This window comes from Apodemus sylvaticus, chromosome 9, assembly GCF_947179515.1.
Source record: "Apodemus sylvaticus chromosome 9, mApoSyl1.1, whole genome shotgun sequence".
Taxonomy (NCBI): Eukaryota; Metazoa; Chordata; class Mammalia; order Rodentia; family Muridae; genus Apodemus; species Apodemus sylvaticus.
This window is the reverse complement of record NC_067480.1, coordinates 108,847,603-108,872,204: the sequence shown is the minus strand read 5'-3', so window position 1 is coordinate 108,872,204 and position 24,602 is coordinate 108,847,603. Positions and strand designations below refer to the sequence as shown.

Below are 24,602 nucleotides of genomic sequence, written 5' to 3'. Positions count from 1 at the left end.
ATCTCGGGCTTCCTACGCTTCGGGATGCCTGCGATGGGGCTCTAGAGCGGCAGCGGGCAATCTTCAAAGCTTCTGTCTAGACGCGCAGTACCCCTCTAACACCCACCGAGGACCCCCGAATCCCGAGGTTCGGGGTGCCTAGTCCTCTCCCTTGGCGAGCGGCTCCGGGAGCCCACCGTCTGTCCGGTTGCAGCAGTCGGCAGGACCCGAAGCCCGGGCGGCAGGACCCGGAGTGCTCTGGACTCACCTCCCCGCGCCCCAACCCCCGGGTGCCTGCGCTGCGCAGCCTCGCGCGGTGTCGCGCCCGAGCGTCCCTCCCTGCCCCGCGCGTCCCCAGCGCTAGCGAGCAGGTGACCAGAGCCGCGAGCCACGCGCACGCATTCCCACTCGAGATCGCGCGTCCCCAGGCGCGCTGGCCTCTTACCTCCGAGCCGGCCGGGGCGGCCCCGCCAGGCCGGGCACCGACTGGGCCGGGGAGACGCGCCTCCCGCCGCCGCGGGGAGCCGGGGCGGCAAGCGGGCTCGGGGAGCTTCTCCCGGGCGGCGGCGGGAGGCGCTGCTCTCGCCGCTGCCGCCGGGGTCTCGGGGCTCCGCGGCCGCTGCGCGGGTCCCTCGGGTCCTGCGGGAAAGCCCGCCGCTCGCGCCGCAAACTCTTGGGCGCGTAGAGCCGGGGACCGCCGCCGCCTCCCCGCCCCACTGCCGCCTCCTCCTCCTTCCTCTCCTCTCTCTCCTCCTCCTCCCGTTCCCCTTCCTCCTCCTCCTCCTCTTCCTCCTAAGCTTCCAGGCTCCCGCAGCTACCCGCTGCCCCCCTCATCTCCCCACGGTCTAAACCCAGTGTTAGCCGCGCACTCAGCGGGTGCCGCAGGGAAGCAGACCCTGGGACCCCCGGCTACTCTCGGCGGCACAGACACCCGTGCGTCCCCAGGGCCGCTGCTTGGGGGGGGGGAGGTCAAAGTGGGGGTCCGGCCAGTCTGGTCCCGACTGGGCGCGGTGGAAGGGTGGGGGGAGATCGTGCTTAGCGCGGAATTGAGAAGAGGGGGAATGTTAGCGAGCTTGCCACTGAGGAACTGCCAGCCGGGGTCCCGCTAAAGTTGTCACTAGGGGGTTAGCAAAGAATCCTGTGACCCGGGTAAATGGAAATCACCTCAGTGCCCACTGCCACTGTGCTGTCACGGGGTGGGGGGTGTTCGCTAGAACGTGACTGTTTCGTCCCCCTTGCCCACGCCCGACCTCTAAGGCAGGCCTATGCGCTTCCGTGACTCAGGTCACTGGGGACGTGGGTGGGTGAGGGGACAGACACCAGGTGAGAAGAGGGGTCCTGGGACGTGAGAGCTAACGCTGTTTGTGGAAGACAGCAGTGGTTGCTAGGGAGGAATGCTCGGTGCCTCCTCCAGGGCGAGCTTAGCTGGTCCGGAAAATGGGTCAAGGATCGGCAAGAACCCGCTAAATGTCCCCCTGTAACCCCAGGGCGGCAGGTCGGGGCTGCGGCCAGGAGGCGCCCTCGGAGCCGCGCCAGGCCTCTCCCTCCCCGCCCCCACTGCCCTTTCTCCTTTTGCACCAGTGCAGGAAATGTTCCACTGACCTACATATTTTTCCAAACATACGTGACCTTTTTTTTTCCTGTGGGAGGAGACAGGCGAGAATCCAAGAAAAAGAGAAGCTGTAGAGAGCGGCGCGCGCAAGAACACAGGGAGCCTTTTTACCAAGCTTCCGCAAACCCCTAGCCAAGACAGATGTGCAGACAGGGTCCGGGAACCAGGCCTGCCGTTAGACACGCTGAGGGGGTTCTGGGCGCGAATGGGGTGATGGAGAGACTGCGAACCCGGCAGAAGAGCTCAAAGCTGGCATGTTTTACCCAAACCCACAACAACCCTCCACTCAAGTCCAGAGATCACGGCAGGCTGGCACCTAGCTAGACCAGCCTGAGGGGAGCCAAGCCCACTCCCACCCCCACCCCCACCCCCACCCCCGCGCCAGGTCACCTGCTCCCTGACACTGCTTGAGTTTGATTCCTGGGGCAGAACTCTGTCTTGGCAGCTCTCCTTGGGTCTTTCTAGATGTCACATTCCAGCAAGTGGCCTCGACAAGAAAAGGGCCCCAACTGGCTCCTGCTACCTCTCTCTCTCTCTCTCTCTCTCTCTCTCTCTCTCTCTCTCTCTCTCTCTCTCTCTCTCTCCCCCTCGCTCTCCCTCTGCCGCTCCCCCTCCCCCTCCCCCTCCCCTCTCCTTTCCTTTCCCTTCCCCTTCCCCCTCCCTCTCCCTCTTTCTCCCTCTGTCCCTCTCCCTCTCCTTTCCTCCCTCTCCCTCTCCTTTCCTCCCTCTCCCTCCTCCCCTCCCCCCTCTCCCCCACAGAGTGTGTGTGTGTGTGTGTGTGTGTGTGTGTCCAGAAGGGGTCTCCTGAGCTCCTGAGGCTTCAGTCCCAAGAGTCCTGGCTCATGGTGTTCTCGGGCCTGGATTTCTCCTCTCCAGTGTAAACCTGACCAGAAACCAGGAGAGACCTATTTGGGCATGCAACCCTACACACCATCAATTAGATGAAAACACTCACACAGAGGTTCCCTGCCCTGCCCCCACCCAATAAAGTCAGTCCTTCTCTTTAGTTCCTATTTGTTTATTTTTGTCCGATTCTCCTTCTGAAATAAGAAGCCGGTGTGCAGAACTCTGGGCGTCCTAAGAACCCCGACTTCTTCAGACTCGCTTCTGAGTGGAAGGCTTTTGAAGAAAGAGAAAGTTGACTGACCCTTTGTTAGTTTGGAGTTTCCCTTTCCAACTAGAGGAGGGAAGTCATTTACTTTTCTTTACTTTTCTTTCTGTCCTGCAATCCTTTCATCCTTTTCCTATAGGTAAGCAGGCTTTTGATGTGCCTTTAAATGGTGGCTATAACTAATTTCTAGTAAAGATGAGATTGTGTTTCTAACCAGATTTAATGAAGAATTTAGATCTGCCTCTCTCTCTCTCTCTCTCTAAAATTTTCTTTGAAAGAGATTCGAACTCCCTCTGGCGACTTGAAAACCCACTGGGATATCTTTTAAGACACGTGACATGGCCTGATACCACAAGTCTGCAGTGTAGCAAGTACTTGCGCTGTCCTGTTCTTGTTGGCTGCAAGGAGTCTTTCTGCTTTCTTCCTGTTTGTTATGGAGATGGTGTGGATGTGGTGGTTATACTTATCCCAAGCCTCACCCCATCCCCAGCGTTTCTTCTCACCCAGGAGGGGCTTTTTACAGTGGAGACCTGAGTAAACAAACAAATGTGTTTCCCCTCCGATTGCCAAGGAGAGCCTCGTGCTCTCTGTGCACTTGACTGTATACTTCCTTCCAGAGCCCTGTGTGGGGGCACTGAGAGGGTTTGTGTACACAGGAGGCTTGCAATCTGAGAGAGAGAGAGAGAGAGAGAGAGAGAGAGAGAGAGAGAGAGAGAGAGAGAGAGAGAGAGAGAGAGGAGCTACATAGGGTGAGCGATGAGAGATCAGAGGAGGAACTCGGAACGGGCATCCTGGACAAGGTGGCTGAGCCCTAGGGGCTTTGTATACACAAGATAGCAAAGCGCGCTGGACATCATGGTGTACACATTACTTAAAATGTACAGCGTGGATCAAATGAAACATTTTAAAATTGCATTGCTGGGTATGGAAATTCTCAAGTGGTTCCAGTCATTAATCCTTTAAAGGAGTTTGCTGATCAAGTCTTTCAATGATTCCCAAGCAACCCTAGATATTTTTCAAGAAATCAAAAGGCATGAAGTGGTGGATGAAATTTTTTCATTAACTACCAATATTTCAAAATATATATAAAAATCATCCATAGAGTCCATTGGGTCTAATTGCATGTCAAATCTGTAGCATATCCTGGTTAGAAATACTGCTATAATGAACTTCTCAGCAGGGGTATTGGGTGGCCATTGGTGTCTGCTCTTAGTGACATTCAGGAGAGACTGTGTGGGCCACTACAGTAATTACATCACTAGCCTAAGGCTTGGGACCTGGGCTGGGACATAGTTTTAGTAACTGCAGCACAGATTTAGAATAGACAGTAAGAACAAAGAGTCCCTTTTGAAAGAATAACACGTTTCCGGTTAGTCACAGGTGGAGAGGCCCTTGTATATGAATAGCTAGAAGCCTGTTTGTGGAAAATTACCTCAGAACATCAAATTTTTTTCTACATCAAAGAAAAATCAAGTATCATGCCTTGTTACATAGAATAAATAGCATTTTGCTAGAAATGAGTCCCAGGCAAACCCTGCAGAAAGAGGGTCATTTGGGAAGGAGGAGGAAGAAGCCTTAGAACCCAGGAGTGATGGGTGCAGAGGCCAGAATTTATGAGCAGCCATGAAGGAAGTAATCGGACACACCCACCCTGTGCTGAAATTATCAAGGTGAGAGTTACACGCCCCGGTCCTACGGTGGGCACCATAGAGGAGCAAAGAGTAGGATTATACTAAAGTCCCCTGGGGGCCTCAGGGTCAACAGGACACAGGCACAGAGGCACAGATACACCTTGGTATAGTTTAGACTTTACTGGATGTTCCTGCCCTGTTAGATCAACTGTAGAATGGAGGGAGCTGGCAGGCAGGACCCAGAGAGGAACACAGAGCACCAGGAGTCGAAAGGCGGCAGAGCTAACACACCAGAGGGAACGGTGCATGTGTGAGCTGGTCTCCATGCCCACTCGTGCAAACACAGATCTGAAAGAGGTCTGCTGACACTGTAAGAAAGACGGCCCATAAGAATGACTTTCCTTTACACTCGAGTCCTTTGAGGAAGACCCTTCATGTGCATTTTCTCTGATAATAAACTCTGAGCTTGGGTTTTATTTACTTCTCTAGGAGTATTAAAAGTTACAGACGGGTAAGAGCAGTTGTATATTCACAAAAAGAAAGAGAGAGAATTAGCATCTTCTCCCCAACTCTGTTGTATCAAGATTTCCCACTAGGCCCTCTTGTTTATTTACTTACTGTCCCAACATTTTTACTTTTATTATCTCTAAATTGTGTGTAAATGTGCGTGTCTGTGTCCGTAGGTAGCATGTGGTTGCGAGTGCTCTCAGAGGCCAGAAGAGGGCGTTAGGACCCCTGGAGCTGGACGTACAGGCAGTTGTGAGCCACCTGACTCGGGTGGGTGCAGGCAATCACAGTACCATCTTCTGCAAGGGCAGTGGTGGCTCTCAACTGATGAATCCTCTCTGCAGGCGGTGACCCACGTTTGTCACACCTGGTGAACCCAATATGTAATCATTAGGCTTCACAGTTGGCACCACTGTTCCCTGTTGCTGTGCCCAAATGTATACTCCTTGCATTGCAGTGGCAAATGGAATTGTCCCACTGTTCTACAACCCTCCCTGTGTACTAGGCTTTTTTTTTTTCATTGTTTCAGTGGATTGGCCTTTCCCAGGGTGCATTTGTCTCCGCCATACAGTGGCGATAATACTACAGTGTTCAAGTCTTTTCCATCCTTCTCTGTCATCTACACATCTGCATTTAAGTAAGTTTCAGGCGTGTCTTCAGAAGGCTCAGTAGCCCACTTCTTTGGAGCACTAAAAAGTGATGTTCCATTGTCTAGACAGGATGGTATTTTAGATGAAATCTCAGGAAATAATGTTTGCAGTAATGAAAGGTGACATTTATCTAATATTATGTGTCAGGCATTCACATTACCTCAGCTCAGGTTTAGGAGGACCCTATAAAAAAACTAATTTATGGTTTCTAGCAGCCAGATAGGGTCTCTGACTTTGAGTGGCTCAAGGTGCTCCCAGGTCCCTCAGCACAGTCTCTGTGTGTGTGTGTGTATGTGTGTATGTGTGTGTGTGTATGCGTGTGTGTGTGTGTGTGTGTGTGTGTGTGTGTGTGTATGCGTGTGTGTGTGTGTGTGTGTGTGTGTGTGTGTGGCTAAGCTCCTCCCACCCAGCCCAACACACACTCCTCTCAGATGGTGCACAGAGACGTTCCTCCTTCTGTGTGAAGCCTTGCTGGCTGGTGGGGAGTGCTGAAGCTCCGCCATATTATGGTAGCCATCTTGTCTTCTCTCTCCTTCCTATGCTTTGGCTATTGGTTCTCTGATACATTCATTTTCTTTAGACTTGTCTTTTAATTTTTATTTACACGTGTGAGCACGTGTATGTGTGCCTTTGTATGTATCTGCTACACGTGTGAAGATGACTCTGGAGGCCAGTAGAGTGGGCCAGATGACCTACAGTGGGAGTTACAGGCAGTTGTGAGCGACCTTATGTGGGTGCTGGGAACTGAAATCTAGTCTTCTGGAAGAGCACCAAGTGCTTTTAACTGCTGGGCCATCAAGCCAGCGCCAGATCAATTATGTCATGTTTTTGTTTTTATGAGACAGGGACTCACTATGTAGACCTCCTGGCTGGCCTGGAACTTGCTCTGGAGACCAGGCTTGCCTTGAACTCACAGAGATTCCCACCTGCCCTTGCCGCTGAGATTATGGGCATATACCATGACCTCTTCACCCCATTTCTAAAGAATCCTCCTTCCAGGTGCTTGAAACAGATCCTTAGGATGAAGAATTGGGGTTGCTGAAAGAGTAACATCTGGATCAGCTGATAATCTTTGGAAGGAAACAAGGTGCATGGGTCAGTGGATACACGGAAGCATGGATCAGTGGATATACGGAAGCATGCTGGCATCTCACCAAGGCACCGCTTGGACTTTGGCAACAGGCTGGAAGGGAGTGTAGGTTTGCAAAAACATGTGATCTTCAAACCAACTCCAGGTCTCAGGCTGGGAATAAATGCAAGTTTCTCTCTTTATAGCGAGTCCTTGAGTACAACTCAGGCCTCCTTCTGTTGCTTTAGGGGGAAGGGATCAGGATAGGACAGTCCAAGGAAGGGTGCTTATTTGAGCTGAAACTCACTGACGAGGAATATATATATATATATCCCTTTTCACTAGCAAGAAAGAAACTGTGAGTGCTCTGAGAATTCTTTAAACCCTTCCACCCACAGGGTAAGCTAACTGCCTCTCCCCAGGAACCTGTGGAATGTGGGAGGGGCGGGGAAAATGTAGAATGTGGGAGGGACATGTGGAATGTGGGAGGGGCATATGGCATGTGGGAGGGGCATTCAGTCTGTGAGAAACAGAAGGGAGGGAAAGTGTATACAGGGTGCTGAGGGCTGGGGAAAGGCAGGTGGTGAGGGCAGCAATCCTGAATGAACTGTGAAGGGCCCAGAAGGGCGGGAGGTGGTGTTAGCTCCTGTAAGTAGTGGAGAATTAGCAGAGAAATCAGGGGTCAAGCACAGCTGATGGAGAAGCGATCCTTCCCGCTCAGGGAGGCTTCTGCTCTTTTCTGGCGTTGGTGGAGGCCCAGACAAGCTGTTGAGACATGCACTTCTCTAACAAGCACCAGGAGCACCCTTTAGGAACAGGCAAAGAAAGAGCTGTGCTGACTCTCAAACGGCCATTGTATGAGCTGTTCCCATCCACGGACCATTTACCTCAGCTGTAAAGAGGTGATACGGATGTCTTTCCACGCAGGTGCTTGGAAAAGCATGTGCATACACGCACACATACACACGCATGCCCACACATATGCACACATACAAGGACACATACACATTCACACATGCACATACACATACACACGCATGCACACACATATGCACACATACAAGGACACATTCATACATGCACACACACAAGGACACATACATATTCACACACATTCACACACATACATGCACATGTACACACATGCGCACACACATGCACATACACATGCACACACACAAGCACACACATACACACATTCACACACACATTCATATACACAAGGACACATACACATGCACACACACATATGCCTGCATACACATATACACATGTATACACACACACACACACACACACACACAAAGACTCATACACACATGCACACACACACTTGGGCAAATGACTTTGTTTCCCAGTGTGGTTTGCATGTCTGCCTTGTTTTCAGACCTGCTGGCTTTGGGGCAACACTGTTTGAATAGTTACATTTCCGCACTGACAGTTGCAGAATCTACCATGCACTTATTCAGGAAGAACACCTAGTGATATGAAATTCATTACACATAGTTCACTTGAAGTGGAAGGCTAATTATAGAAAACTGCTCTCTGAAGAGCTATTTATAGCCCCTCCCCAGTAGGCAGCAGACGACGCATTTCCTGTATGGGCACGCATTGTTTGATCAACATGCTTTGTTGAGGATTCTGGTGAGAAAGATGCTTTTCTCAATGGCTCCAGTTGAGCTCTTGTGTTGACAGTGGACATGAGCCCGTGATGTCACTGGCTGTTTCGGAAGCACCTATGTGGGGCATTTCCTATTTCTTCCTCTGCAGATCCATGAAGATTCTCCAGATGTTTCAAGCAACAAGGCTCAACTGTGGTTTTATATCCCTTTCCTGTTTACATTAGTGAGATCCAGGTAGCCTGCGGCATCCTGGGCTGAGACTGATTGCCTGGGCTTTATTTAAAGACTTTGCACTTATAGAAATTAAAGATGTCAGCAAACAGTGCTTGATCTTCTTGACTGGAAACATAGTTCTCAAAGTATGTTCCTTGAGTTATGAGCAGCATCTCTTGGACATTTGTTAGAAAGGTGAATTTACAAGCCGTGTTGTCCCTGAACCTGGCTGTCTGGGGCAAACCATGCCAACCAGCCTCCCAGGAAGGGCTGACACACAGGAGGTTGAGATTCACCTCTTTCTACAGCCCAGTGTTCCGATCTTACCGTTTGAGCTGCTTGGGAAACTTGTGCAAGGCCCCACTTAATAGAGCCACATGCCTTTGCTGAGTTAACTACGGCTGCATTCTGAGGGCAGCTTTTGTTTTGTTTTAGATAGAGTCTCGCTGTGCATACCAGGCGGGCATCAACTCAGAAAAGCACCTGTCTCTGCTTCCTGAGTGCTGGAGTTCCTTGGGCACACCAGCACACTTGTCTCCCTTTAAAAATGTTCCTACAGGACAGGTTTTAGATGGGAGGACCAGAGGGGTTCAGTTCCTGTACTCTGAGCATTCTGCTATTATGTTGGCTTAGAAAGATTGATGGTAATTTTAACGTGTCACCTCCACCCAGTCCTCTCTGGTAAGTTTTCCATTCCTTCATTTTCTTGCATGCTCTCTACTCTGGTACTCAGATCTTTATTTCTCTCACTCACACCCCTTCCTGTGGAAATGAAGTGTTCTAGACGTTACCCTGTCTCTTCTCCAGCAATCCATCGGGGTACTAGGCCAGGCAGGTATACATCAAAGCACTGAGACAAGGCCTGGTGTCTTCAGGCTGTAATTTTTCCATAGCCTTAAGATGACAGAAAACCATCAGAGAGGGACAGTGTCTTAGTCAGGGTTTCTTCTATTCCTGCACAAACATCATGACGAAGAAGCAAGTTGGGGAGGAAAGGGTTTATTCAGCTTACACTTCCACGTTGCTGTTCATCACCAAAGGAAGTCAGGACTGGAACTCAAGCAGGTCAGGAAGCAGGAGCTGATGCAGAGGCCATGGAGGGATGTTTCTTACTGGCTTGCTTCCCCTGGCTTGATCAGCCTACTTTCTTATAGAACCTAGGACTACCAGCCCAGGGATGGCACCACCCACAATGGACTTTCCCTCCTGGATCACCAACTGAGAAAATTCCCCACATCTGGATCTCATGGAGGTGGCACTTCCCAACTGAAGCTCCTTTCTCTGTGATAGCTCCAACTTGTGTCAAGTTGACACACAAAAGCAGCCAGATGGGGGACCCCACACAAGGATGGAGATGTGACTCAGTGCCACAGCTCTTGTCACACATAGGCATGGTGTGGTTCTGGGCTTGATTGCAATGACCACTATAGAGTGTCAAGGGGGTGATTAGCCACAGCAATGTCAATGACCATGTAAATCAGATTCAGTTGGATCCTGTCTGAACTCACAGGAGCTAGTAGTCTAAAAAAAATCATTTGGGCTCTGAAGCCAAGAAATAGACATCTAAAGCAATACAACAGTATCAGTGTAGTGTGTGGACAGTTGGCTGGGGCAAAGCACTAAGTAATTATAATGCGAGTGAGCCTGGACATAAATATTCACATGTATAGTCAATCGATTTTGACCGTGGCTTTCATCATCATCGTCGTCATCATCATCATCATCATCATCATCATTATTATTATTATTATTTCTTTTTAACAAACGGTATTGGGACAACTATACATGAACACATAAAAGGATATGGTAGAGTCCTACCTCCCACCATTTAATAAGTCAGCATGTATTGCATGCATTCCTATAGACATTAAAACTACAAAACTTGAAAAAAAATCACTTGGTAAATGCGTCTCTAAGACCTTGCATTTGGCAAAGGATTTTCAGTTATAACACCTCCCCCTATCCCATAAACAACAACAACAACCACAAAACTAGATCTCTTCAGATATGAAGCCTGTGAAAATTCTATCACAAAATGTAGAAAGGCAGAACACAGAATGGGAGAGACTGTTTTCAGCCAAGAGTGGACAATCACGCTTAGTGGTAGAGCCCCTGATCCCCAGTGGATGCCAGGACCCTTGGGCCTTACAGCATTGAACCTTACATTCACTCTGGGATTTCCCAGATATACTTACAATAAAGCTTAAAGGTTATATTTAGTACAATAAGAGACTAATAAAGGCTGATAATAAAATGGGTAGTATTAAAAGAATTACCATAAGACAATATTATCTTACATTTATGGATTATTTATATCTGGGAATTTTTATTTAGTATTTTCAGGCCAGTTGACCAATAGGAACCAAAAGTATAGAAAGCAAAGCCATGGATGGATAAGGGGGGCTACTGTACCTGGAAAAATAAAGACCTCCAGTTAAGAAGGCCAAATAATCCACTTAAAATGAGTAAAGGGCTCCAATGGACTTTTCCCCAAAAAATGGACCTGTAAATGCATCCTAGTAAGTCGTTGGATATCACGAGCCATTAAGGATATGCAGATTAAAACCACAATGAAATCCCATTTCATATTCATTAGGTTGGTTGGCTGTTGTGTTGTGTTTTTGTAGCTGTGACAAACTCTTGAGAGGAACAGTTCAGAGGGAAGACATGTTCGTTTTGGCTCCAGTTTCAGGGCTTCCGTTTGAGGTTGCTGGGATCCATTGCCTTTGGCTTGAGGTGAGGCTGAATATCACGGTGGTAGTAGCTTGTGGTAGCCACTCACCTCTGAACCCCAGGAAGGAGAGGGGGAAGAAGGGAGAAAGGGGGAGAAGAGAGAGAGAAACACAGAGAGACAGAGACAGGGAGACAGGGAGACAGGGAGACAGAAAGACAGAGAGAGATGGAGACAGAGATGAAGAGACAGAAACACAAAAAGACAGAGACAGAGTGGCAGAGACAGAGAGAGAAAGAGGCAGAGAGGCAGAGATAGAGAGAGAGAGAGAAGAACAAGTTATGTTTCCAGAGTATGCCCCAAATGACCTACACCTACTTCCCCCAACTAAGTCTCATCTTCCACTTACCGCCATCTCCTGATAGACTCATCATCAGCACCAAAGCCCAACCCGATGACGACATCATAGCCTCGGGATCCACTACTCCTTCAATGCCTGGTTCCATCAGCCAGGGACCAGGTCTCTCTCAAACCATGAGCCTCTTGGAAAACACTCCATCCCCAATCCACAACAGCTATCTATAATTTAGAAAAGAAACAAAATGCAGGTACCATGTACTGCCAGAAAGAGAGGAAGCCAGAACCTTTCTATGCTGCTGCTGGGACTGGAAGATGGCACCGGCACTTTTGAAAACAGTTGAGCAGTTCTCTCAAAAGATACACGTGGAGTCGCCACAGAACCCGTTGGTTCGGTGTGTAAGGATACACCCATGAGAAATGAAGGCGCTCGTGCACAAGCACTCACCACAGTGTTATTTATTAGAATTCCAACCCGGAAACAACTCGTGTATCACCTGAACAGATAAACAAAAAGGCGGCATTGCTTATAGGATGGAATATTATTTGGCCATAATAGGAGTGGCACCTTGACACAGTACACACCATGAATGGACCACAAGACAACTGTTCTGGTGAAAGAAGGCAGTCTGAAGGTCCAAGAAGTCTATTAATGTGAACAGCCAGCACAGGTAAAGATAGAAGCAGAGTGAATTTCTTCTGGGGGACGCGATGGCTTGGCATTTGGGGGATAAAGGATATGACGATAACTCGATGCTCTGAAATTGATCCTGATCAAGGTTTATGACTCTCCAGTTACAGGGCAAACCAACAGTGTGTTTTTAATGGGTCATTGTATGGTAAGTGAATTACATCTGAATGTAAGTGTTGAAAAAAGAGAGGAAATAGAGCAGTCCATTCCAGTTAGAGGTTCATCACTGTGCTTCCTGAGTACAGGCTTGACCTTGGGCCCCGCTCCCCGAGGACAGCCCTTTCTTTGGTCATTGTTTCCCACCACTGCATCAGTGAGTTCAGGTTCTAGGGACCCACCCTCAGACCATTGCTCTGGCCCTCCTCTCGTGGAAGGCTCCCTTACCACGATTCTCTTTTGAAACCTCTGTCTCCAGTCTACACCGCTGTCCCTGACACCTTCTATTAACTCTGTGTCTGCTTTCCCCATAACCTGCATTTCCATTTGGACGCCTCCACCTTGGCATTTGTCACACTAACCTGATTTATCCTTTTCTCCTTTCTGTCCCATCTCATTGTCCAAACTTCCACATACCTATTAATTATGTGTTTGTTGTTTTTGGCACAGAGATACAAGCTTGGAAGATGCACTGTGCCCTTTAATGCGATCTCTTATCTGACCCCGGCACCTTCTGACTTTCAGTTCAATAATTCTGCCCTGGGAAAGTTCTTTCTTTTTCTTTTTTTCTTTTTTGGCAGGGTATGGTTTCTGAGGCAGGGTTTCTCTGTATAGCCCCGGCTGTCCTGGAACTCATCCTATATACCAAGCTGGCCTCCAACTCAGAAATCCACCTACCTCTGCCTCCCAAGTGCTGGGATTAAGGAGTGCGCCACCACTGCCTGGCCTGGGAAAGTTCTTATTTACTAGTTTCTCTCTTCCAACTCCTATCACTTCTCTCTTTTGAAGCCCAGTCTTAATTTAGAATATTCCACCCAGAGCCTCCTTTTGGTCATAGTAACTAGCTATACAATGTGAATCGTGAAGGGTGAAAAGAGGAGTTACAGCTAGAGACGAGGGGCCACTGGGCTTTACAATTTCCTGATGGAAGTCCACATGAAGTTATGCAGAAGCTGAAAGCCCAGGGCTGGAGAGAGGCCTGAGAATGGATGGGGCAGGCCATCCTGAGGGAAACTGACACCCACAGCCTGGAAGTGGGTTTCAAAAGCTCCACAGCCAGGTCTGGCACTGCGTAGTACACCACGGCTCTCCAAACTGGAGGTGACATACTGACACGTTTTTGTACCAAGTGGTATCATTTCAAGTTCTCTGGCTGTCGCCAGCTATCCTAGTATCCTGAACCGCCCCACTGGAACATCCACCCACAACCGTGAGGACCCCAGAGTCCTGTGAGTGTCATCTGACTCATGGCCCTGACTCTTCGACCATACTAACTTCTGTGCTTTTCAAGAGTTACCAAACCAAGTTTTCTCTTTGGTCTCAGGGTTTGAAATAACCTGACCTTCTCCTAGCTGCCTGTCAGTTCTCACTGGTTCCCACAGTGACCTCTCTCCCATTTGGACACTCCCAACTCCATAATTTAGTATGTGCTCTTCCTTCCTCTCTAATCTGATGAATTTTCCTTTGTCTCAAGATCTTCATCATGCACTCTAACTCCTAAAAAGTTGTCTTTGAGTTCTTCTGCCAGAGTGCATTTACCTTCAGTGGTGTTGCTTTCCTGTAGGCATATATATGTAAAACTATCTCTATTTCTTATGACCAAGGGCCTAGAGGTTGACAGTTCAGATATGGTTTTATTATTGCCACTATTATTGTTTATAGTGTGTGTGTGTGTGTGTGTGTGTGTGTGTGTGTGTTATATGTACCACATGAGTGCAGTACCTGAAGAGGCCAGAAGAGGGCATCACATTTCCTGGAGCTGGAGTTATAGATGGTCTTGAACCATATGCATGCTGGGACTCAAACATGTAGTCTCTGAAAGAGCATTAAGCACGCTTAGTGCTGAACCATCAAAAACATTGCTTTTTTTTTTGGATGGAGAAACGAACTAAATTCTGCTCCCAGGAGATGCCTTACGAAATCTGTTGCTACTTTTTATCTATTGATTTGCTCAGTTCCTACAGCCTCACAATGCCTGTTTTGTGTAATGTATGGGTCAGGGACTGCCTATAGCCTTCAGAGCCCAGTGTCTGACTGTCAAAGAAAATGTCCTGTGTCCTGACCTGTGCAGAGAGGGAGTGATATGAGCCTATTATACCTATGCTCAAATGTCAGACCCCGTGAGCTATAGGCTGTGAAGCGTATCCGAAGCTCACAGCACACTCCTGAGGTTGGTATCGTCCTGTTTTGGCTACTGAGGAAGCGGAGGCCCAGACAGACCAATAGGCACGTGGCCCTAGTGTCCTCACTATACTTGGCGTGGACGGGAAGCTATAGAAACTGAGCTATAGGTGACTTACAACGTACTCAGCCTTTCCCAGTTCCTGTTTGGTTTCTTTGGCGATAACTTCCCACGTCTATTCCCACGGATCTTCTTCCTTTCTGTCTCCTGAGCCCTGGATTTGGAGGTCTCGGTGACTCAGTCCATCTGCTCCTCCTAGCCCCCACCCCTCTTGACTGTTGGTGTGCCGGCCCAGCCCTTTGGTGGTTGGTTCAGACTTGGTCCTGCTGGGGTTTTGACAGAGGCGAACATTTTAGAATTTCTGTCGATGGCAAATAAATGAGTCAAGAAATTCCCGAAGAAGTGCTCAAACCCTGCTTTAGGTTCTCGAGCAAAGAAAGGCGAGATGGGGCGGGGTCGGGGGCAGGGCAAAGTGGGTCGAGAGATCATTCCGGGACTGTCACGTGGGATCTAAAGGCCAGTACTGATGCTAGATATCTTGCTCCAGGGAGACACTGCTTGTTCAGCAGCCTGTGGTATCTCCTGCTGACCTTTGATTCCAGGCGGCCGGGTTATACACACTCCTGACCAGAGGAGAAGGTGTGGTAAAACCTGATCAGTGTCCAAGGGGTCCTATCAAGCTCTTGAGAGAAACTACTGTGTTACCTTAAGGAATCCAGCATTCCAATTGGAGTTACTCTAGCATTCAGCTGTGGGAACTGGATGCAAGTGTGCTGATCGGACAACATCACAGGAACTTCGGAAGCCCCTGAAGAAGATGCAGAGGAGGGAACGAAGATTAACTTTGCTGAGTGAGCCAGGGCAGGGCGGACGATTTTAGTGGGGGAGAGGTTCAGACAGGGTTTCTCTGTGTAGCCCTGGCTGTCCTGGAACTCACTCTGTAGATCAGGCTGGCCTCAAACTCAGAAATCTGCCTCCTCTGCCTCCCACATTCTGGGATTACAGGCGTGCGCCGCCACCCCCCCCCCCCAGCTGTACTCTTTTTTTGGGGGGGTTGATTTTATCTGAGGCAAGTGTAGTTGAAGGTCTTCTCTGTTTGGAAACCCCTCCCTCAGGGGCTTTTTCACGCCTTTGTTGCCCAGAACTCCCAAACAACTTTCCCTCACAGCTGCATGTGTAGCCCTCCAAGGGAAGGCCAGGGAGAGTTTGTCCACCTTATTGTGGGGAAATGGCACATGGAGTGGTTCAGTAGCATTTCTTCACTAGATCTGGAGTAGCTGAGAGGCTGGGCAGGAGCTATCTGCAGCTTGCTAGGAGAGTAGAGAGAGAACCAGGGGCAAGGAAGCCTTTTAGAATGAACTTTGATCTGGGGACCCAGCTCAGGGAATAGGAGTGCTTGCTGCACATGCACGAGGACTTAGTTCAAATCCCAGCACCTGTGTAAAATGCTGGGTCTGGTCGGACCCATGCCTGTAAACCTAGCACTGTGCACACAGAACATGGCAGGGTCATTGGGGCTTTCTGGCTGCTGGACTAGTACCAAGTCCCCAGAGAGACCCTGTCTCAGGCAATGAGGAGGGTGAGGGAGCAGAACACTGGGTATCCCATTTTTACCTGTAGGTACTTGCTTGGGTAACAGTGTGCGCATGTGCGCACAGAGAGAGGGGGGAAAGGGAGGGGGAGGGAAAGGGAACAGGAAGGGGAGAGAAAGGGGAGGGCAGGAGGAGGGGGAGAGAGAGAGAGGGAGGGGAGGGGAGGGGAGGAGAGGGAGAAACCAACTTTGACTTAGTTTGGCTCACACACTCCTGACTGCCCACACCTCCTACTCCCCAAAGGTCTATTCCAGAAGGTTGAAATAGCCCCAGGAAGTAGTAGCTATCATTTTCAATGGCAGGGCCTGACTCCCACCATGCTTCTGAAAACGGAAACTGTGTTTCTAGCTGAGCGGAGGACCCGCATGAACGACCTGCAAGGCGTGGGAGCCCGGAGCCTGGGCTCTCAGGAATTTTTTTTTACATCTTTATCTGCAATTAGCCCTTCAAGCTTTCTGAGAACGTGAATGTCTCCCTTCCTCGTTAATGGGCGGGTTGTTCTCACCCCTGTGGGAGGAAAGATTGCTCCCAAAAATGTGTGTAATGGATTTTTTTTTTGATACTTGAAACATTGCAGTGATTTTCTGCTTCCAAAACAGACATGTTGATAACTTTTCCATATGGTAGTTTTCTCTGATGATTGTTAGTGGCTTGGCAATTTTTAATATTAAATTCCTAACAGTAAGCAGAATTGTTTCCAGTTTTAAATGCATAAGACCAATTCAGTCTTCAGAGACATCATTATTTATTCATATGGTAAGAGTATCTGTAGCCAGGATTGTGGTTGGAGTGTTTGTGTCTCCTGAAATTCTTTTTTTTTTTAAATCTCTCTTTTTTATTAAGATGTAATGGCCAAAGCTGGGCATGGTGGCACATGTGGGATGCAGAAGCAGGAGGATTATGCTTTTAAGACCAGTCTGAGCTACATGAAACACAGTCCCACAAAACTAAAACACCAAGTAAGACATATGCAGCAACTACACACGTGACTGCTGTACAGTGTGAGATTTGAATTTATGTTCAAGTCCTTATTCACTGGCCAGGTCTTTTGAGGGTGATTTGGTCTGGGGAGTGGAGCTTATGTGAGGGACCAGAAGGCAACTATAGATAAGTCTCAAGGAGAGAAGTCATGTCCTCTCCAACCCAGGAAGCCACGGAGGGAAGAGGCTGTGTACGAACTCGGAAGTGAGCCCTTATTGGAAATGGAGGCATTACCCTCATCCTGGACTTCTAGACTCCAGTACCGCGAGAGTAACTTTCCGTTGTTTATAAGCCAGCTAGCTGGCATATGGTTTTTTGTTAAAGCAGCTGGGAAAAGCCCCAGAAGCCCCAGGGCTGCTTCTGTCTGTCTTCTGCCCCTGTGGCTTGAGACCTGGGGTGTATGCCCCACCAGCGCCCCAAGAGGCATCCTGCTTGTGGTTCAGAGTCTCAGGCCTCGCATTTCCCCAAGTTGCCTTTTCCAAATCCAATAACATTCTGTGCGTCAGCGTTGCCAGGGCAGATGCAGCCAGGCCCAGGATAGAAACCTTTCTTCCACGCAGAAATGACTCTCAGGCAAGCAGGCCTGCTTCTCTGCCCGACAACAGGCTGTCTCACACAACTGAACATTTCAAAATGCCTTTTCCTAAAAATACCAAAGACACTTGCAAAACCCACTTCGTATCACTTATCTTTGCCCCGGTGGGTGGTATTTGCAGTAGCAGAAATCACATTTATGCACGAAGCAGAAATGGAGACGACGATTCCTAAGAACGGCATGCGCTCTGGAGTTTGCCCAAATGTGCGAGATGTCTGACATGGAGGCGCATCGCAGCCAGAGAGTTCCAGGATGTCCCCGTTGAAACTGTGAATTCTCATCGGTGAATTTACCAAGGTCAAACCTGCATTAAATCAATTCCTCGGGTGAAAAGTAATGGAAGACAGCCTTTGAGTGCTCTGCTTTTGCAAACCTTCTACCTCAGTGACTTCTTTCCTCCTGGCCTCTAAATGATTGAGTTCTTTTTGATTTGGGGGCGGGGGTGGGGCGTCGTGGGTCTGACAGAGGCAGCTGAAGGAGAACTTACTTTGTTCATGGTTATAGAGGTCTTGGCCCAAAAAGGGGGCGGGGACAGGGCGGGGCTTAGGGGAACAGCTCTGCTCACAGCAGAAAGCAAAAAATATCAGGGTTCAACTGGATTTCTTTTTCGCCCTTTTTACTCTGTCGGGAGCTCCAGCTTGTTCGGGATGGTCCCACCCACATCCCGAAGTGAGTCTTTCTCCTGTGCTGGATTCTTTCTGGGTACACCTTCACAGGCATCCAGAGCTGCGCCTCACAGTGAAGGTTAGCAACAAGAGCTCCGTGAAATGTTGGTTCTATTTATTTGCAATGGATGTATGATAGCCCATAATATACTAACCTGCTGGTGTTAAGTAGAGAGTTACTTTGTAAGAGTCACTTCACAGAAACCTCCTCCCATGGTTCTCTGGGGAAAGGGCTTTTGTGGGGGCACCGAGCGTTTACCCAACCTCACGGCCATGCAGACCGTGCAGGGAGCTGGGTGTTCTGTTGCACAGATCAGAATCCACCGTCACTGCTGAGACAGAGATTTCTGAAGGATGGGTTGCATCTTCGGGATCACTGGGAATGTTGAGAAAAGGCACAGCAATAAGCTCACAGGAGTGTTGTCCAAAGTTACACCGTGGTCACTCTGCCAAGAGAGCTGCCGTCTTTTTGTTTGCTTGTTTGGGTTTTTTTGTTGTTGTTGTTGTTTGCTTGTTTTTGTTTTTTGGCTTTTGGGTTTTTGAGACAGAGTTTCTCTGTGTAGCCCTGGCTGCCCTGCAACTCACTCTGTAGATCAGGCTGGCCTCCAACTCAGAAATCCACCTGCCTCTGCCTCCCAAGTGCTGGGATTAAAGACACGCACCACCACTGCTGGGCGAGAGCTGCCATCTTGCTCCTGTGTGGGACTGTGTGTCCTTTGAGAACACTGAAGGTGCAGTGTCACTCCATGTCGTTCAGCTCAGACTTCTGGTCACCGGTGAGTGTATCTGATCTGTGTCTATGGTCTTGCCCTGAACCCTACCTGCTAAGACGCTGCCAGTGTAAGGTTGGGTTTCCCAGCTCATTCCATTCAAGGAAGCACTTTAGGGCAAGACGGAAATGGAGGTCAAAGAAGCCCGCCCCTAGCAGCTACCATGTACGGAACACGCTATGGACAGCACGGGTCACAGGGATGGGGGAAGGAAGGGAAGGAACCACATGTTCTGGGGACGTGAAGTCCATCTTTGATTTGAATTTGAAAGCATGTGGCTCCTGACTTAAAGAGTCCAGTGTGTGAGAAGGACATTGTGGTGATTTGAACGAGAATGGCTTCCATAGGCTCATATAGTTGAGTGAATGTTTGTTTTTCCCAGTTAGTGAAACTGTTTAAGAGGGAGTAGGATGTGAAGCCTTGTTATAGGAGGTGTGGTCTTGTTGGAAGAAGTGTGGTCTTGTTGTAGGAGGTGTGGCCTTTTTGGAAGAGGTGTGGCCTTGTAGGAGGTATGGCCTTGCTGGAAGAGGTGTGGGCTTGTAGGAAGAAGTGTGGCCTTGTTGGAGGAGGTGTGGCCTTGTTGGAGGAGGTGTGGCTTTGTTGGAGGGGTGTGGCCTTGTTGGAGGGGGTGTGGCCTTGTTGGAAGAGGCCTGGCCTTGTTGGAGGGGGTGTGGCTTTGTTGGAGGGGTGTGGTCTTGTTGGAGGGGGTGTGGCTTTGTTGGAGGGGTGTGGCCTTGTTGGAGGGGGTGTGGCCTTGTTGGAAGAGGCCTGGCCTTGTTGGAGGAGGTGTGGCTTTGTTGGAGGGGTGTGGCCTTGTTGGAGGGGTGTGGTCGTGTTGGAGGGGGTGTGGCTTTGCTGGAGGGGGTGTGGTCTTGTTAGAAGAGGCCTGGCCTTGTTGGAGGAGGTGTGGCTTTGATGGAGGGGTGTGGTCTTGTTGGAGGGGGTGTGGCCTTGTTGGAGGAGGTGTGTCACTTGAGATTTCAAAACCCCTTGCTAAGTTGAGTCTCCTCCTATCTGCTTCTGTGGATCATGATGTGAAGCTCTCAGCTATTGCTCCAGCACCATGCCTATCTGCTTCTCACTGTGACGAGCATGGACTAACACGTTAAAACTGTAAACAAACCCCCAGTTAAAGGTTTTCTTTATAAGATCTGCCTTGGTCATGGTGTCTCTTCACAGCAGTAGAACAGTAACTAAGATAGACATGTGTAGAGTTGAAGGTCAGAGAAGTTCAATGACTTCTGTGGAACAGAAGCTCTGAAGCCCACCATGGTCATGTGACCTTAAAACACGAGGTTCTTCCCTGACACCTCACTCCATTGGCACAACAGGGTCAGGAGAGACACTTAGCAATTACCAGCAGTTGAGGCCCTGAGTTACGTGGCGGCTCTCCAGTTCAGTGGCTCATAATTCCTGCAATTCTAGCCTCTAGGTACCTGACTTGTTCTTTAGGCCTCTAAGGGTGCTAGAACACACATATGTACTTACACACACACACATGCACACACATGCATGCACACACATGCACACACATTATGTACTCATATGCATACATACACACACATACATACATGCACACACACATAAACACACACATATTTAATTTCAAGATATAGACAGCAATAGAAGCAGTTGGGAGGTTCAGTACTGGATTATGGATATGTTTGTGGGTGTGTATGTGTGTTTGTGTGTATGTGAAAGCACGTGAAAGGGCTCATGCAGATTTAGTTAACTTTGCATAATCATGTATGGTAATTTGTGTGCAGTACATTGCAAAAGGATATATTTTATTAAAATAACTTTGTTATTATTAGTGCTATTGTGTGTATGTTGTTTGTTTGTGTGTGTGTGTGTGTGTGTGTGTGTGTGTACATATGTGCAATGGTGTGACTATAGAGATCTTTGTGAAGTTGGTTCTTTCCGTCTACCATTATGTAGGTTCTGGAATCAATCTCAGGAGGTCAGGCTTGTGCTGGAAGCCCCTTTACCTGCTGAGCCATCTCATTGGCCCTAAATACTGTGTTTTCAGTTGAGAACTTCCAAACTGGTAGCTTCTCCTGTTACCATCCTATTGTTGCCTTAACAAGCAGGGGCAGCAGAAGTGTGCACACATCCCCCTGCAGGGGAAGGAGCTGGTTTCCACCACTTTTACCAAGAGTCTTTCAAGCTCAAAAAGACGGCACTGAGATCTCTCTCTGTGCAACACCCCATACCTGTTCATGTCTGTGACATGGATGTATTCAAACCAGATCATGTTGGTGGGAGAAAGGAATGTTCGTACAAATGGTGAACTGCACACTTCCGTGCCCTGCAAGCCACTCCCGTTAACCAAGAGTTCACCTCTTCTCTAGTCTTCAGCAGAACAGTCCTCTTTCATCTCTGTAACCTGTGGCAGGTTGCCCTGTGTCTCTGTCCTCCCCATCCCCCTGCAGGGAATCCTCACCAGCTCTGTGTGTGTGTGTGTGTGTGTGTGTGTGTGTGTGTGTGACCTGTGTGACTAGGAACTTGGTTGTAACAGTACCAGGATTTGCCTACCTCCCTCAGTGTGATTAGGATAGGAAGGATAGAGTTATGTCAAGCCTTGGGATCTGTGTTAAACGTTTCCTGGTTGCTGGGCACTGATCCCTCAAATCTCTCCACCTCAAGACTGGGACGCACTTTTTTCTTCCAGGCTTCAGGGGAAATCATCGTGGGCCCGTGACTCACAGAAGCTCCAGGGTATGAGGCAAGCTAGAAGTGTGTCAGAGGAACTGTATGTGTGTCAGTTACAGGGAGCCTGAAAGGTGAGGTTCTCTAAAGAGGCTGGGCTGGAAACGGTGAGGTGCCTAAAGCCCCACTGTTCTGCAGCGGGCTCTTAGGCCGAAGAGGGCAGCATACACTGGGTTGGTTTTCCAGGGCTGCCAGGATAACGACCACAAAGTGGGTGACTCACAGCCATGAAAATCTTAGTTTCTTGCACTTATGGGAGCTGGAAGCCCCCAGTCCAGGTGTCAGTGGGAACTAGCTAATGAGAACCACCGGACTTGGACACTGGGCATAGATGCTGCCCTCAGCAGCAGTGGCAGGAGTCTGTAAACCCGAGGGCTAGAACTGTGGGGCTCTATTTACTGCCTGGAGGCGTGGGACATGAACCATGTGTGTTGTATCCAAGTCACAGCACCATATGATGGGTTCATAAGAAGAGAGAAAGGGGTTAAGAGAATGGTATAAAGTGGTGTGGGAAAGGGGTTGCCTAGGTGGGCCCGTGCCCAGGCACCCTTTCTCCCTGAGGGACCAAACACACACAGACATGGTATACAATAGAGTTTATTTAGGGCAGAGGATGGGAATTAATGGGAACTGGAGGCAGAGAGAGAAAGTAGAGAAGCGGAGGCCAGCCATGACCACATGGAGAGGGGGGCGGGGAGGAGAGCCCAAGAGGGGCAGAGAGATGAGAGTGCCAAGAGGCCAGAGTGGTGAGAGAGAGAGAGAGAGAGGAGGGGCAAACAGCCCCTTTTATAGTGGGCCAGGTCTATGGGGCGGGGCATACCTGGCAACAGTGGGGTGGAGCTTAGACAGAATACTAGCAATGTGTGGCCTTGGTATGACATCCTGGAAGGTCATGAATCAATGACTATCGGCTTTGGGAGCTCTGATTCCAACAAGATTTACATAGAACTGGAGGCTTTCTGGTAAAGATCAAAGACAGGCGCTTCCCCTCCTATAAAAATCAATGCAAAAGAGGCCTGTCAGTCACTTTGGCAGGGCAGGTCCCTCAGGAAAAGCTGCTTACACTCGAGAATTCAGAAATAGCACGAACACTGCCTGACATACAGACCAGCACCAGGAAGCCCGCAGTCACAGTCCACCCTGACTCGCTGAGAGGGTGCAGTAAACTCTGTGCTGTCTTCTGTGTGTCATCTGAAGTCCTTGAGAAGCACAAGGACCAGGAGGCTGAAGAGGAGAAGGAATCTTAGAGACACTGGCATCCATCGTCTCTCCTTGTAATTGGAAACTGGTTTCTCTGGAGATCTCTGGCCTTCTTTTGGCTTGTAAATACAACTGTCGTCTGTGCCTCTGACCTCTCTGGGGGTGCCTCTATACCCTTCTCTCTTCTCTCAGAAGCAAACCAGTCCTGGAACTGGAGAGATGGCCCAGCAGCAAAGAACACTGGCCTCTCTTGCAGAGGACCCTGGTTGTCACCTAGAGTGCACACAGTGCCTTGCAACTGCTTGTGAGTTCAGTTCCAGAGCATCTGAGGCCTCCTTGGGCCAGGCATGCAGAGGGAGCACAGACATGCAAGCAGGACAAGCATTCATCCACATAATAAAATCAGAGAAACAAATCTTAAGAAATAAAAAGGCCACCAGTACTCCCTGGGGACCGCAACCCAGAAGGAACTCAGTCAGAGAGTATCTGAAAACATGCTGCTTCCAAACAAGGTCCCTCTATGGTCCTGGGATTGGACTTAAATCTATGTGTTTCTAGGGGGTAAACTCATCCCAGAAATGCTGAAGTTAGTCCTTTAGATAAGAGACTAATGGGTGGCAAATTCAAATGTTGGAAACCATGGTGGAGTTTTCGAATAAATATAAGAAAACAAAAAACTATCCAGTGAGTCACACACTTACTTCTGGTATGAGTGAGGAAACCAAAGTATTTGAAAATGATAAATTCTGTTTTGTGACCTCTGACCCATATGTAAAGCTCTGCTCCGGAAGCTTCATCACAACACCATACTTGTTCACCCAGGGAAGTAATATAGTGTTGTGAAACAAACAGCTTGCTAACAAACCAGTTATGTCCTACTTACTTCACTTGAGCAGAAAGCAAAACAACAGCATGTAATCTCCCCCTGACAATGGTAGACACCTAAAGTTGTTTACTCTGCTGAACAAAGGCTCCCCTCCCATTCCGGGTTGGCTATTCAGTTTCCTCAGGAGTCTGATGAGTGGATTTTAAAGCACAGCACACTGACACAAAATGGTTGTTTTTTTTCAGTTTAAGTGATTTATTTTATGATTTCCCCTTAGGGGAATAATTTTTAATTTCTCTCTCTCTCTCTCTCTCTTTCTCTCTCTCTCTCTCTCTCTCTCTCTCTCTCTCTCTCCTTTTTTTGTCTTCTTGGTTTTTTTTAAGACAAGGTTTCTCCATGTAGCTCTGGCTGTCTAATATTTTTTAAAAATTTTAAGTGTGAGTGTGTGTGTGTGTGTGTGTGTGTGTGTGTACACTCTTATGCACATGTGAGCATAGTGCCCTCAGAGTCCAAAAGGGGGCAGTGGATTCCTAGAGCTGGAGTTACAGACAATTGAAAGCACTTGGCATGAGTCCTGGGAAACAAACGTGGAACCTTTAGGAGAGTAGCAAGTGCTCTTAACTGCTGAGCACATTTCCAGTTGTAGCTAACCTCCTCCTCCCTCTTCTCCTGTCCCTCCTCCCCCTCCTCCTCCTTCAAAAGAGGACCATTAAACTAGAAGACCCATTCTGAAACCAATGGTGAGACTCAATAGAATAGACCTCAGGGCAGCTAAAGCGAACAAGACAGAAATGAGCCAGGCTTTGGGCTCAT

The 24,602-nt window shown here is 48.8% G+C and overlaps 1 protein-coding gene across 2 annotated transcripts in view; it reads right to left on the bottom strand.

Moving 5' to 3' along the window:
• Npas2 (neuronal PAS domain protein 2) overlaps positions 1-673 on the bottom strand; it is a 184,506-nt gene extending 183,833 nt beyond the window's left edge. For both annotated transcript variants that reach the window (XM_052193327.1, XM_052193328.1), the window contains exon 1: positions 425-673. The gene's annotated coding sequence lies outside the window, so the exon portion shown is untranslated. The remainder of the gene's footprint in view (positions 1-424) is intronic.
• Positions 674-24,602: the final 23,929 nt, after the last annotated feature.